General features: G+C 44.7%; 1 pseudogene; it reads left to right on the top strand.

Annotated features, from left to right (window-relative positions):
• The first annotated feature begins 13,007 nt into the window (after window positions 1-13,007).
• On the top strand, window positions 13,008-14,435 carry LOC137760070 (sorting nexin-4-like; annotated as a pseudogene).
• The last annotated feature ends 2,232 nt before the right edge of the window (window positions 14,436-16,667 follow it).

Below are 16,667 nucleotides of genomic sequence, written 5' to 3'. Positions count from 1 at the left end.
AGGGCCCAAATGCAAAAGTGAGAGGAAGGCAGGTGGGTTCTCTGGGGCTTGGCAAGGGTGGGGGTGACCCATGTTTGGGGTTCCTAGAGCAGACTTGTCATTGTATTCATTTTAGGGCAATAGCCACCACGGGGCCCTTAGCTGTGAACCTGGAGCCCCACTCTGCTGGGGGTCATTTCATTCCTCCAGGAAGGGCTGCCCTTGGGTTTGTTCCTGGGGAGCCGCAGTCGCCTGAGTCCTTGGGACAAACGGGCCAGGGCCCTGAGAGTCTTGCATTTTTTCTACTGCAAACTTAGCAAGATATGTATATGAATATGTATATGTATATATATGTAAGATGTGTATATGTATAGTTATGTAGTGCTCTGTAGAGCCATGTAGATAGCCACTCACACGTGTGTACATGTGTGTGCAATCTAGTTTAACCCCATGTTAAACACCCCCATGCCAGGACACCCAGGTCACCTTACATCCAGCAACCTGCCTTGGCCCGCAGGCTGGGCACCACAGGGCCTGGGGGGAAGTATTCTCTCCAGTCCTCAGGGAAGAGGACCCCCCCCCGGGCCTCTCAGCAGGCCCCCTCTCTCCCCATCTCTGGTCTCAAATCCAGTCCCAGCCCGACCTCCCACATGGAAGCAGAAGACTCCAGGCCGTGCCTCTCCTTTCCTGTAGGGCCTCAAGCACATCCCATCACCTCTGTGGCCCTCAGTTTTCCCATCTGTACAGGGGGAGGTGAGGGAAGCTTCTATTTATTGAGTCTGCTCTGTGCCAAGCACTGGTTTAGCACTTTACACACGTTAACTTCTTCAATTTTACAAAGGCCAGGAGGTGTAGTTACTTTGATTCTTCCCATTTCACAGATAAGGAAACCAAGTTTTGGGTAATTATTCCAGAATCACATAACTACAAGTGGCAGAGCTGGGACTGATCTGAGATTGTAATCCAGGCCTACCTGAGACCAAAGCCGAAGTTCCTTTCATTAGAAAATTGTGTTGAGAGGGGCTGAATTCGACAGACCAGATTTTAGAGGTAATCAGACCTGACTTCGAATCCCAGACCTGCCACTTCTTAGCTGCGTGACCTTGGGCAAGTTAGCTGAGCTTTCTGAGTCTGTTTCCCCATTTGTAAAATGGGAATACTTATGGTACCACCTCACAGGACCTATGAGGACCAGATAAGAAAAGTAGTACGTGTGAAATGCCCAGCCCAGCGCCTTGCACATACCATAGTAGGTGCTCAGTAAATCATGTTCCTTCTGCCCCCTCCTCATGTGCCCAGCGCATTGCCCCAGCGAGCTATGGTGAGAGCCTGGGGAGCTTTGGCTGCGGCCTCCAGGGCTTATGATCTCAGGACACAGGAGGTGGCTGGAACTTTCTAAGGGCCTAAGGAAGGTGTGTGGCCAGTGGTGGGCTTGAGCCAGGCCTCCAGGTGTGGGAAGAGTTAGAGGGAGGGAAGGAAGGAGGGAGGGAGGCAGGGGCTTGGATGGAGTGCACAGTGGGGACGTGACTGAGGTGGATGTGGAGTTGTGGAGTCAGGGGCTTTGGGAAGAGATCCAGAGGCTGGATGGTCAGAGGGAAGGCCTTAGATGACAGGCTAAGGGGACTGACCTTGATTCTGAAGGCAACTAGGAGCCAGAAGCAGGTCCAGAGCGGGGGCCATTGTGAAAGCAGCTCAGACACCTGCCAGAGCCAAGGCCAGTGGTCTGCCCACTGCCTAAAGGGCAGGAGGAGGTTAGGCTGCCAAGACCTGATTAATGAGGAGGGCTGGTACTGCCTTGTCCATCTAGAACCCTCCTCCATACTCTTAAGCCAGAATGTTGACAAGATCAGGTTTTGTCCTGGGATGTGGACAAAATTTCTCCATAGATGGGTCACAGGGAGTGTGAGGCAATAATCCAGGGAAGAAGAGAGTGAAGGATCCTGGGATCTTAGGGAGAGATGAGGAGCCACCTGGCCTTGGTCTCTACTGGGCAGGAGAAGCCCCCTTGGGCCCAGGGAGTTCTCAGAGCTGGAAGTAGCAGCACACTCAACTTGAGTTCTGCACCCACCTCTGCCCCCCAAGGAAGGCAGCAGGACTTGATCCAAACTCAGTCTAGTCCTGGAGGGGGCAGGGGCGGGGAGGGAATAGGAGTTGGGTGGAGGGTCCAGGCCCATGAGTAGTGGGACACACACACACACACACACACACACACACAGTTTATAAAAAGCTCTGACTCAGCCCAGCCACTCCAGAGACTGGGAAAGCCAGGTCCGGTCAGTGGGCCCTCCCATCCCCAATCCCCCACAAGCAATTTTCAAATCTTCCATTTTTAAAACAAAACGGTAAATGCGCCAAGTTGTATATTTTATTTAAATAAAAAAATTCCAGTAGATGCTGCCTTCTTCTAGGGCCCAGGGATTGGGATGGGGGGAATTCGGAAGCCTCAGGAGCCAGGCCGTGGAGGGCAGTGGGACATGGTCCCTAGAGCGTGGGGCGCTTGTGTGCACAAGCCTGTGCCCCCAAGAGCAGGGAGGCAAAGCTACAAGGGAGTGCGAGGTCTGGCTGTGGACAGAAGCTCACACTGTGGGCGGGGCTGATGAGAGTCATTAAGGAGGAGGGTGAGAAAGAGAGTATGTGTCCTTTGTCTGCTAGTGTAGGTGCAAGACCCTGACTCAGGTCCTTCCTACCGCAGCTGTGGGGCTGCAGAGTCCCTGGGACTCCTTGGTGCTCCCTGAAGGAGGAGGGTAGTCAGTGTGCGTGTGAACTGCAGTTGGATACTGAAGAGGGAGATGCCCTCTTAGCTTGATTAGATGGGCCCTCAGAAGATGGAGGGTGGCTGGGGGACAAAAGGTGACCAGGCTGGGGGGCGGATGTCATGGCCAGGACAAAAGGTTGCTTTTCAGAGCGGCCAGAGAGGGGCCACAGCCCATGGGCTCCTGCTGGGGTTGGGGAATCTGAGAGGCCTCACTGTTAGGAGGTGTGGCACCTACTCCCCACTGCGGTAGGACGGGTAAGCCTGACCCCCAGACCCTCTGCGAAGCCTTAAGATGGCCGCCTCCCCCACCCCTGGCCACAGAGGGTCCCCGAGGGCCCTTGGAGCTGGACCTCGCTGTGTAGGAGAGAGGCAGTGATCCTCCGCTGGAAAAGCGAAGTCCCAGGGGCTCCCAGCGTGGCGCAAAGATTGCTGTGTTGCCCGCCCTCCGGAGGGGAAAGTCCTCAGAAAAGGGCAGGGAACCCGTCCCCATCCCCATCCCCATCACTGATTGCTTAGTCGATGCTGTTGCCACGGTAACCGGCCTGGGAGTCCCGTTGCTAAGGAGGCAGCTCAGCAGGCCCTGCGTCCCCATGACAACTGCCCCCTGCGGCCCAGGCAGCGGTGGGTCCTCGGGGACGTGCGCTGGGAGGGCACGGCAGGATGCAGGCCTGGCCTCTGGGTCTATGGGGAGGACTTTGTGGACAGACAGCAACTGGGGGGTGGGAGGGATTAGCTGCGGGCCCAGCCAAACCGCAAGGGGTAGATCCAGGAGACTCACCCCCACCCGACTCTACGCTGGATCCACCCCAGGCCCACACAGGGCCTTGTTCCTCCACTGGGGCCTGGAGCAACACCAGTCATTATCTCCTCTGTTCCCTGACTTCAAAAGGTCAGCAGTCTGCTTAGTAAGCACCTACTGTGTGCTAGGCACTTGGTGCTTTCGTGTTCTCTTATTCCATCCTCACAACAACCCTAAGGGGGTAAGAATTAGCCTCAATTACAGTGAGCCAAAGGGCACCGACTCAAACCTTGTCCCTCCCATTGGTGGTACGTACCAAGGGCTGGGTGGTAGGAGCAGTCTGTCTGTGCAGGCAAGAAAAGGTGCATAGTCTGTAGAGAATTTAAAAACAAGAATAAAAATGACTAAAAGTGGTTTGCTTCCTCTTATCTTTCACCATCACCAGCTACCAGCGATTCTGAACAGTCAGTGATAAAATACTCCTCCCCACCATGGCAGACAGCCAGCCCCCCCAGAAATGCCACCGAACCCCCTGCTTTGACTCCAGCGAAAACCTGCCATGCTTAACAGTTGCCAGCACCGGGGGAAGGTCTGAGGGCATCCTCTCTGCCCTAGTAGGGCTAAACCAGATTGGGATTTTTAAAAGAACATTTAAAAGTTTAATAAAATCCCTCCCTTGACTCCATGTCTCTTCCCAGCTGCCGCTCCCATCTTCTCAGCCAAACTTCTTGAGATTTGTCTGGACTCCCCACCCTCATTTCCCTTCCTCTGAGTCACATCTTCTTCCACTGCAATCTGGCTCCCACCTCTTCTACACAGAACAACTGGGTCCTCCATGGCCCTCACTGTGAAATCCAGGGCGGATTCCTCGGCTTTGTCCTGCTGCCCTCCCAGCAGTGTGCGGCCTGCTGACCAGCCCTCCCCAGCTTTCAGGACCTGCTCTCCTCTCGCTGCTCTGCCTTTCTGTTCAGCCTCAGCCTCAGAAGTAAGGGTTCTTTCTCCTGAGGCTCAGCGCTTCTGGGCCCCTGGCTGTGACCCCCATCTTCTCACTCCACATGTGCTTCCTGGAAGCCTCACCTGTGCCCATGGCTTCCCCAGATTTCCCCCTCAGTTCAGGCCCCCACATCCCCTGAGCTTCAGCCTGGGTGTCTGCTGCTGCTGCCCCCAAGCGGTTCCTCACCCTTTTCTGGTCAACCATGGTCCTTTTACTCTCTCTTGAGTTTGCAGCTCTCAGTGCATTACAGAGTGAGTCCTCTCCAACCCGGCCCTCCCCCTGCTGATTTTGCATTTTCAGTCTTCTCTTGAGGGTGGAATATTTCATACACACAGAAGAAGATATAGATAAACATAATAAATACTTAATATTAAAAATGTGATAAACAGCCATGCACCAATCACTTGGTTTAAAAAATAGAACATAAGGCATACCTTTGAAGGCATCTGCTGGTCCCCATCTGTATCCCTCTCTCGCTCTCCAAGAGAAACCACTCAGCTGAACTTTAATTTTAGCACTCTGTTACTTCTCATGATACTTTTTACTACAGAAATAAAATGTCTCCAAACAACGTGTTCAGTTGTGTACCAAGGTGGAAGGGTGGGGACTGGAAGTAGTTGTCTTTGTGGGGAGGAGAGTTTTGTCCACAGTATTGTTCAGAATTGCTGATGCACGGGGATGAGCAGCAGAAGATTGAGTTAGTCCATTTTATTACTGTTTTAAATTTCTTTACAAATAATGTACCTTTTCATTGCACCAGGGTGGGCCATACCTCTTCCACTTTCATATACCACTGAATGTATTGTAAATTTTCGAACTTTATGTAAGTGGCATCCTGCTGTATGTATTCTTTAGTAATCTGCTTTTTTTTTCATTCAGTCCTGTAATTTTGAGAGCTTGTTGATGCATGGAGCACAGTGTACTCATCTTTACTGCTGTATAGCATTCCGGTATCTGAATACGCCACCACTGACATACGTGTTCTTCGGGAGACAGATATTTCAGTCATTTCCAGTTCTCACTATTCCAGACACTGTTGCTACAGACGTTCTTGTTTGTGGCTCCTGGTACAGATGTGTCAGAGCATGTAAGCTCCGCATCTAGGAGTGGAAGAACTAAGTCATAGGGTGACTTAATCTTCACTTAACAAGATAATGCGAAGCCGTTTTAACTGGTTCTAACAATTTACACTCCCACCTGCAGGGCATGAGAGTTACTCTTAATCCACATTCTTGCCAATGATTACAATCATCAGACTTTATTTTTCCCAGTCTAGTGATATCTAATTGTGTTTTAATGTGCAAATCCCTAATTACTAGTAAGGCTGAATTTTTCTTGCATATTCATTTGCCATTTATGTTTCCTCTTCTGAGCAATATTTTTTCATGTATTTTGCCTGATTTCCTGTTTTTGTCTTTTTGTTGATTCATAAGAGTTTTACACACATACATCTATTTGTTCATTGTATGTGTTGTAAATATCTTCCTCCAGTGTATGGCTTATATTTTCTTTCTTTTTTTTGGTGTTCTTTGATGAATAGAAGTTTTACATTTTAATGAGATCAAGATTAGTGATTTTTTTAAAAAAGTCTAGTACTTCCTTAGTGCCTTTTTTGCTGGTTTAAGAAACCTATTTTCCTCTGTTGTTATAAAGATATTCTTCTATATTAATTTTTAAACCTGTGAAGCGTTGCTTTTCACATTTACATAACCTACTTGACCTAGACTTTGGGTATGATGTCAGGACATGGTTCAATTTCATTTTTGCCCCATATGGACAACCAATTGTTCCTACCAATTTACAATGTTACTTATATATCACATCTGGGTCTATGTCAAAGCTCTCTATTCAGTACCATTAGCTTGTCTATCCTTGTTCAAACTGTCTTAGTTACTGTGGCTTTATAAAGCGTGTAGATCTTAGTAGAGCCACCTTCTTCTTCTTAAGGCATATCTTGGCTACTCTAGTCTCTTTGTGCTACCATATACTTTGTACAATCAGTTTGTTAAGATGCATGAAGAACTCAGTGGACTTCTGCTTTGAAATACATGAACGTTATTATTAAAATTTGTATTCCTATGGATGAATGGGGTACAACTCTCCCCACATTTGGGTCTTCTTTAATGTTTCTTTCATATTAGGGCAATTAGCACTAGTGACCCCAACAGAAAAAGCCCAAAATTTCAACGGTTTAACACAATGAAGATTTATTCCAGCTCAGGTAAATTCCCCTGCAGGCCAGGCAACCACTATCCTTACTGATACCAACTTGATCCTGTGGTCTCCAAGATCACGTGGAAGAAGAAGAGAGAACTGGAAGAGATGACGGATTCTGAACTACTTCTCTCCGGCCGTGACACACCCCACTTCCTCTCATGCTCGGTCATCGCCTGGCCACAACGTAACTGCAAAGGAGTCTGCTCTATGTGGGGGGAGCACATGGAGTATTTGCTGGGCATTAACTGTCTCTGCCAAATCTTTCACATGGCTTTATAGTTTTCTTCATGAAGGTTTGTGCATTTTGTTAGATTTATTCCTAGTACCTTTTATTTTTGTTGCTATTGCTAATGTATCTATTTATATTTAACAAGTGTCACCACTTTTCAGTGTACAGGTCATTGGGTTTTGACAAATTTACTCAGTCCTTAGAACCACTTCAACAACTAAGATAATGAACATTTCTGTCACTCCTCCAAATTCTCTCCCGTCCCTTTGCAGTCAGTCTCCTACTCCTGACTCCTGGCAATCTGCTTTCTGTCACTAAAGTTTTGCCTTTTTTAGAATTTCATATAAATGGAATCATAAAGTATGTCATCTCTTGTGTCTGATTTCTTTCATTCAGTCTAAAGCCTTTAAGCCCTGTCCATGTGGTTGTGTGTATTGTGGAGCAACCTTCCCTGGCACAAATATGCCAGGATTTGTTTATTCCTTTACCCACTGGTGAACAGTTGGGTTGTTTCCAGTTGGGCTATTAAGAATAAAGCTCCTATGAACATGCATGTTCAAGTCTTCACGTGTACATGGATTTTCATTTTTCCCTAGTGGCACTGTTGGGTCATTTGGTAAGTATACGTTTAAACTTTGTAAGACACCACCAGATTATCTTCCAGCGCTGGAATACTGCTTTGCACTCCCACCAGCAACTGCATGAGAGTTCCAGTTACTGCAGATCTTTGCAATACTTGATCTTGTCTTTTATTTTTACCATTCAAGATGGTGTGTTATGTTAACTCCTGGTTTTAATTTCCATTTCCATAATGACTAAAGATGCTGAGCAGCTTTTTTGAGCGTTTGTTTGCTATCCACATGTGTTCTTTGGTAAAGTGACTGTTCAAATCTTTACCCATTTGTTTTCACTGGGGCATTTGTTTCTTATTATCAAATTATAAATAATATATTCAGGATACAAGTCCTTTATAAGATATATGTTTTGCAGATATTTTCTCCCAGTTTATGGCTTGCCTTTTCATTTCCTTAACCATGTGTTTCAAAGAGTAAATATTTTTAATTTTGATGATGTTCATCTTATCAAACTTTTCTTTTATAATTAGTGTCTTTCGACAAGTGAATTAAAAGGGTACACTAAAAAATATTTACTTAACACAAAAGAACGCAGTAACAAATTAACAGAGGGACAAAAAATAAATACCTATAGAAAACAAATAACAAATTAACATAAAATGTAAACAGATTAAGCACTCAAAAGGCAGAAATTGGCAGGATGGATTTAAAAAATGATATAAGTTTGAGATATATCTCTCTCTCAAAAAGACATTACATAGTTTTAATATATAAATACATAATTATAAATATATTAACATTAGTCATTAATATATTAATAAGAGAATGCTATTTGTTGATATATTAATATATATTATATATTTTATATGTATTATATATATAATCCAGTTATGTACTGTTTATAACAGACACACTTGATATTCAAAGACACAATAGGTTGAAAGAATGTGATAAGATATATCATATAAACATCAGCCAGAAGACAGCTGGAGTGGCTATACTAATATCAGACAAAGTAGACTTTAAGACAAAACTGTTGCTAAAGACAAAGGCTATTTTAAGATGATAAAAGGATCAATCTGTCAAGAAGAATTAACAATTATAAACATATATGCACCTAACAGCAGAGCCCCAAAATTCATGAAGCAAACCTGACAAAATGGAAGGGAGAAATAAATAGTCTAGCAGTAATAGCTGTAGACTTCAATACCCCATTTTCAATAATGGATAGAAGAACTGGATAGAAGACCAGCAAGGAAATAGAAAATCTGAACAACAATATAAACTAACAGGCATCTAGAACTCTCCACCTAATGACAGCAAAACTCATACTCTTCTCAAGTGCACATGAAATATTTTCCAGGGTAGACTATGTGTTAAGCTACAAAACAATCCTCAGTAAATTTAAAAGGATTGAAATCATACAACATGTGTTCTCTGACCATCATACAATGGTGTTAGAAACCAACAACAGAGGGAAATTTGGAAAATTCACAAATATATGGAAATTAACACACTTCTACAGAGCAAGTGGGTCAAAGAAGAAAGCACAAAAAATATTAGAAAGTAAATTCAGATGAATAGAAACAAAAACACAACATACCAGAACTTAGGGGGTGCAGCAAAAGCAGTGCTCAGAGAGAATTTTATAGCGGGAAGCTCCTATATTTAAAAAAAGACCTTAAATCAATAACCTAAACATTCACCTTAAGAAACTAGGAAAAGAAGAGCAAACTAAGCAAAGCAAGCAGAAGGAAGGACTTCATAAAGATTAAAGCAGAAATAAATGAAATAGGTAATAGAAAGACAACACAGAAAATCAGCAAAATCAAAAGTTGGTTCTTTGAAAAGATGAACAAAATTGACAAATTTTGACAATTTGACCACTGACCCTCTTGGAGACAGTAAGGCAACTGAGTACATTTCCAAAAATGATGTAATAGAAATATGTACTCTCTTTGCAAAACACACATGCTTTTGTATAAGGTGGATGGACACAGTATTAAAGTGCTGTCAAAACTCTTAGCTAGAAGAACATTCTTCCCCCTGGTAATTATGACTCTGGGATAGAATTGCTGTTACTGAACCAAAATTTGGGCCTGCTCACCCACAGCATGCAGTAAAGCCAATCAACAGGCACTAGGTTGTGGTGAAGGAAAGTGTAGCATTTATTGTAAGGTGCCGTACAAGGAGTCCGGGACAGTTAGTGTTCAAAAAGCCCGAACTCCCTGATGACTTTCAGCAAAGATTTAGCATCCCAGCGTATGTGATCAGCTCATGTACAATCCTCTAACTGGTTGATCGTGAGGTAACAGGGTGGTGTCACAGGGGTTAACATCAGTCCTTAGGTGCTAGTAGGTCTGGGGTCTACCATGCTCCTGGTCATCAAGTAGTTAACTTCTTCCATTTGGTGGGAGTTTTAGCATCTGTGAAACAACTCAGGAAATGTGCATCAGATACTGTCATCTAGGTACTTCAGAGAGGAGTTAAAGCAGAGGATATGGGGTAAGGGTCTGCCCCATGGGGAAGGCCCCATAGGGTCCCGCTCGGTTACATTGCCATTTTGAAACTTCCCAAGTAACCAATTTTTTGACTTCTGTGAACAAACTTGAAATTGCAGTTTCTCTGATCTGACAGTCCATAAAAAAGATCTGAATAAGTGTTTCAAGGAAAGCTTTCCTTCAATATTTATGCAAATATTGCAATGTTACCTCATTTGGGGGACATCAAATTAACTCTGTTAATTCTTTTTTTTTTTATAAATTTATTTATTTATTTATTGTCTGCATTGGGTCTTCGTTGCTGGGTGCAGGCTTTCTCTAGTTGCAGCAAGCGGGGGCTACTCTTCGTTGTGGTACGTGGGCTTCTCATTGTGGTGGCTTCTCGTTGCAGGGCATGGGCTCCAGGCACGTGGGCTTCAGTAGTTGTGGCTCGCAGGCTCTAGAGCACAGGCTCGGTAGTTGTGGCGCATGGCTTAGTTGCTCTGCGACATGTGGGATCTTCCTGGACCAGGGCTCGAACCCGTGCCCCTGCATTGGCAGGTGGATTCTTAACCGCTGCGCCACCAGGGAAGTCCAACTCTGTTAATTCTTTATCGAAGAAAATAAACTTGCTACTTGCGCGCGCACACACACACACACACACACACACACACACACACAAAGAGAGAGCTTGACTGCCAAAAACCAAAGGACAGAGATAGAGAAGACTCAAAGTACCAGCAGGAATGAAAGATGGAATATTACTATTAACCTTTAAGAAGCGAAAAGGGACATAAGGGAACTCTATGAACAATAGTACACCAACAAATCAGATAACCTAGATAAAATGGACAAATTCTTAGAAACACACGAACTGCCAAAACTGAATCAAGGAGAAACAGAGAATCTGAACAGACCTATAACAGGTGGAGAGATTCAATTCAGAATAAACTTCCCATAAAGAAAAGCCCAGGACCAGATGGCCTCATTGGTGAATTCCATCAAATGTTTAGAACCACAAACACCAATCCTTCACAAACTCTCCCAAAACGTAGAAAAGGAGGGAAAACTTTCCTTACTCGATGAAGCCAGTATTACACGGATACCAAAACCAGCTAAAAAAGTACAAAAGAAGAAGACTACAGACCGATATCCCTTATGAATATAGACACAAAAATCTTCAACAAATTCTCAAGGGAGGTGAGGAGTTCTACATATTTTTAAAATACAGCAGTGCCAGTCAGGCTTCCTTGGTTTCGTTTCCTGACAGGTGGATTTCCCCTGGGCCACCCTCTCACAAGTTTCCCTTCCAGGTCCCAGGGCTCCTCTCCCTGCTTCCAGATTCCTGGTATTAGGCTTTTCCCCAGGGAAGCACTAGTTTCCCTTTTTGTTTGCCACTTGGGTTGTTTCTTGTCCTCTGTTGGGGAAATCCCTTACTTTCTTTTGAGCAAATAATTTACAAGTCGTTCTGTTGTAATTTAGCCAGTATCTGAATCTTTCCTGCTTTTCAGATCTAGTTGCAAGCAGTGCTGGAAGAAACTCTGTTTCCTTTCTCTAGTGAATTCCCCACCATTCTCACAGGTACTTACTCTGTGACTGGCAGAGGCTGCAGTCATGGTTGGAAGTTTCTTCCTCACTTTGCCAGATCACTTGGTCAGGTCTCCTAGCACTTTTCATGCTGGGTGGTAGTTTCTGTCTGTTAAATGTCTGTGTCCTCCTCTAGACTGTGAACACATCCATAGAGACGGTCGTACTCATTCCGCATCCTCAGTGCCTGGCATGCAGTCAGCCTTCGGGAACCTTTGTGAAACCATGAATGATTTCCAGCTTCTAGGGTGAGGAACTGGCCCTAGAAGCCGACTGGCCCGTAATAGTCCTTCTCTCACACCACCCACCCACCCACATGGAGATCCCTTTGGCTTTAGTTCCAGCCAGGTTCCCTCCTGTGTGTTGGTCTAGAATGTTCATCAGCTGGTTCTCTTGCCATTTCCTAGGCAACTTTGTCTATGGGAGGCTGATTCATCATTCTGCCTTCGAGAATAGATCCAGCTCTTCCTGTCCGCTTACAGAAAGCTGCCCAGAATTCTCAGCTGGGGTTTGAGTTTATGGAAAAAACTCATCTTATTCTGGACTGACCCCCACCTGTGGCACCTGGCCAACCAAATGCAGCTCGACTGGGCCCAGCATTACCCTTGCGGTGTCCCAGGGCTTTGGGGGAGCACAGCAGCAGCTCTGTGCATCCTCCATATCCTGGGGCCCCGGCACTTAATCCAGTGACAGGAGGCCTAGCACAGTCCTGGAAGCCCCAGCGCCATGCAGGATGGCTGGGATCTGTTCTCAAGGTATCTGATGCCCATGTGAAGTGGGTTAGCTTCCTACCTCTGCACTGGCCTCCTCCTCCCTCCAGATAGAAAGCTTCATTAATTCCTAGACTCAGCTCAGCCTTACCTCTGCTGCAAAACCTTTCCGAGTACATGCTCTCAGGAAGGATTAGGATTTTGTCAAATTCCCCCAGCACTGGGCCACAGTGACTGCAAGTCCATCTTCCTCACCTGTCAAGTTCGTTGAGTCAACACCTCTAATGTGCTAGGTACTGGGACGGAGAATACAAAAACAAGCATGATTGCTTTCCTTAAGGAGTTCACAGTGTATTAGAAGAGACAGAGGACAGGAACAGGAACCATCAGGTTCAGCGGACTGAACGGTTAGGTTGGGTGTTTAAAGATAAATAGAAATTTACAAGGCAGAGAAAGCCAGTACTGAGGGTAGGGGGTAGGGAGACAATTTGAGGCAAAGGGAATAGTACAGAGGTCAGACTGCATGGCTTACTCTGTAAGTGCAAATTGGTCTGTACTGCTAGGGCCAAATTTGGATCAAAGGGCAGATTAAGTGGCAAATAAAAGCCAAGAGGTAGACAGGGCCACATTGGATTCTATGTTGTGAGGCAGGTGACAGGGGAGCCATGGCACGATGTTGAGCAGGGAAGAGAGGCCAGATTTGAGCTAGAAAAATCAAATCAGGCCACGCCGAACCGCAGCCATGGAGCACGCACCTCCCGATCCCGAGCGGCTTCTGCAGCCTGAGCCCCTAGAGCTGGGCCACCCCGACACTGGGCTGGAGTCTGTGGTCAGTGAGGAAGCGGAGGGGGCCCGGGACAAGGGCCCTGGGGATGGCACAATGACAGAAGATAATTTTTGGTTGAAGAAGCTAGAAATTAATGTTTCAGAAGCAGAAAAGCAAACTGGAAGAAATGCCATGAACTTGCAAGAAACATATACTGCTTACCTCACTGAAACAAGGTCAGTTGAACATATTAATGGTCAGAGTGTCCTAACAGACTCACTATGGAGGCGGCAGAGTGAATTTGAGTTGTTGAGAAACTACCTTTTAGTTTACTATCCACATATTGTTGTGCCACCTCTACCAGAAGAAAGAGCAGAATTTGTTTGGCATAAACTCTCTGCTGACGACACGGACTAGGATTTCATGGAAAGACGACGAATTGGTTTAGAAAACTTCTTCTTGAGACTTGCTTCATATCCCGTCCTCTGTAGAGACAAAATCTTCTATTTGTTTTTAACACAGGCAGGTAACTGGGAGGAGACTGTGAATGAAACAGGATTTCAGCTGAAGGCAGACTGCAGGTTAAAAGCGCTTAATGCAACATTCGGAGTGAAAAACCCAGGCAAGAGATTTACCGAACTAAAACACTACAGTGATGAACTACACTCTGTCATCGCCTATCTTCTTCGAGTCAGAGCGAGAGTAGCAGATCGACTGTATGGTGTATATAAAGTACATGGGAATTACGGGCGAGTTTTCAGTGAGTGGAGAGCCATAGAAAAAAGAAATGGGTGATGGACTGCAGAGTACTGATCATCATAGGGATGTGTATGCATCTTCTACTGACGATATTTTGGAAGATGAAGAACATTATGCAGATCAGTTAAAGGAGTATCTTTTTTTATGCAGAAGCCATGCATAAAATGCGGGCTGTGTGCAGGAAACATGAACTTATGCAGTATGACTCGGAGATGGCTGCTCAGGACTTAGCATCCAAGAAGCAGCAGTGTGAGGAACTGGCAACTGGGACCCTGAGAACATTTTCTTTGAAGGGAATGACTACCAAGCTCTTTGGTCATGAAACTCCAGAGCAGAGAGACGCCAGAATAAAGGTGCTAGAAGAACAAATAAATGAAGGAGAACAACAACTTAACTCTAAAAATCTGGAAGGCAGAGAATTTGTCAGAAATGCTTGGGCTGATATTGAACGCTTCAAAGAATAAAAGAACCGTGATTTAAAGGAGGCCCTCGTAAGCTATGCAGTCATGCAGATCAGTATGTGCAAAAAGGGAATTCAAGTTTGGACCAATGCTAAGGAATGCTTTAGCAAGATGTAATCCTGTGAAATGAGTTTCTCTTCAGTCAAAGTGCCCCAAATCAGAAACACAAGTAAATAAAAAAATTTAAGTTCCTACCAGTATACACAAAAAATATATAATAATTGAGTAAATTCAGCTTTAATTTGATTGTTGTGTTAATACAGCACAAAAGGATGTATTTGAATGAAGATTAAATATTACAATTTGAGGTTTTGGGGACTGGTGCTGATTCTGAAACATTAATTAGATAAAATATACCAAAAAATTGTCAGGCTTCTGAACCAATGACTGAATATCAAGATGTTAGGTAATTTTTAGATGTTCATTTTACTGCCCACTGTTTCAGATCTGCTTATGTAGGGAGTTTTTTCCTAAGGTTGAATTCTTATCTTTATTTGGTAAGACCCACTAATCTGTTATAGGGGGGTTAATTTTTCTTGCCTTATAGTTGAGCTGTTTGGTTTGACAAAGCTCAGCAGAAACTTAGTGTGACATCTAAGAATTTCTCCCACATTCTTTAATGCCCCCAAACATTGCATACACTAGAAAATGCCTTCAATGTGTGTTTTACCAGAATTTTGATACTGGTCAAAAATTTTACACTGCCAACAAAGAAGACTCAACTTCTCAGATATATAGTGAAAGGCATTGTTGTGATCTAGGAATTGGTATATAGCAAGTTTTAATTGAGTATGTTACATACAAGCATTAAATTCTCAGATAATTCTTAACCTCTGTGATGAGCCTAAATTTACTCTGCCTGGCTCTCTACACATGGCATTTCAGGGTACAAGGTGTAGCATTTCAACGTATAAGATATACGTAGTGAACATACGTGTTAGTATCTTCGTTATTAACATCCTTTTTTATTGCTTGGCTGTAATTTTTGCAAAGATAAATTATATTGCTTTTGTGTGTTTGTGGTATATGTTCAGAAGCTAAGCCATCCTTGGTATTTTGCTAGCTTTGCAGAACCCTACCTGTGTACTCATTATTACTAATTATGTAAAAACAGATTTCCAGTACTGTTCAGCGTTTGACATTTTTACATGTTTAAAATGTTGCTGAAGTTTTGTGCTGTTTGCCAAACTCATACAATAAATAAATGAAGTACTGTGTTATTTAAAAAAAAAAAGAAAGAAAAATCAAATCGTGTGGAGGCTGGATTGCCAGTGAGGCTGAGGTGGGGGGATGGGTCGATGAGGAGTCCAGTCTGGAGACACTTGAGAGACAGAGCTGCAGGGTTTGCTGAGCCATGTACTGTGGTGTTGAGGGAAGAGTTTAGAATGGCTCCCAGAATTCTCCTTGGCGAGACCAGCTCCACAAAGGTAGAGCCACTAATGAGGGGCAGGCACCTGTATGCACACCTGTGATGGAGTGATGGGGCTTTGCTGCAGGACACTGAGGTGGAGGGTGTGGAAATGTAAGATGACTGCAACCCAGACACCAGCTGAGGTCAGCCTGCCTATTTAAACCTGGATAAGGCGGATTGGGATTCTCATACATACCTTGATGTGGGAAAGGTCTTGTGCCCTCCTGTGCCCCGATTTCTGTGAACTCTCAGGTTTAAACTCTTTTGGTCACTTCTGGCTCTGAGCCAATCCCATTTTTGGTCACCCTCAATCACCATGCCAGACTTGTGGTCTATCCATCACCACGTCGACCCAGATGCCCCTTTCTTTGAAGGGAGAAAGCCAGTAATTTGTGCAAGGCCTTGTGCACATGGCAGACGTTATACAAGAGTTGGGGAGTTGGATGGGTTTACGTCATGGAGATGCAAAGAGCAAACCGCACTAAATTACCTCTCACATCTTCTCATTTCAAAGCATTCTTTGGGGTACCTTAAGGGCAGCCTCTTCCCACTGCGGGCATCCTCCCACCTGCCCCTCATTCTCTCATCTTCTTGTTGATATACCCGCTGCCTCCCCACCCCCAATTATTTCAGGAAATTCCAAATTCTTCTCACTATAGCACAGCAAGAGCTCCCTCTCACCCCTTCTGAGCTTAGCTCTAGGCCCATGTTTTCATTTCACAAACCAGTCAAATCCATAGTTGAGTAAAAGAGCATCTTGAGATGAACATCATCCACTGTGCTCAGAGGGTAATTATAGTCACAGATAACATTTTTTCAACATTACATACTTTTAAAAGATTATGGAAAATGTAAAGTACTATTTCCTTGAATTACTCTCTCTCACCTCGTCCCCTCTCCCCCTCCCTGGTGAACTCTCTCCTTTGGTAACTGGAGACCCAAGGTGAAGAGTCAGGCACCTCCTGTCTGACGCCCCTTGTCTATGGGTAGGGCTGGCCCTGCTTT

The sequence above is a fragment of the Eschrichtius robustus genome, chromosome 1 (genome assembly GCF_028021215.1).
Source record: "Eschrichtius robustus isolate mEscRob2 chromosome 1, mEscRob2.pri, whole genome shotgun sequence".
Taxonomy (NCBI): Eukaryota; Metazoa; Chordata; class Mammalia; order Artiodactyla; family Eschrichtiidae; genus Eschrichtius; species Eschrichtius robustus.
The sequence above is the reverse complement of the archived record's forward strand: the minus strand, read 5'-3'. Positions and strand labels throughout refer to the sequence as shown.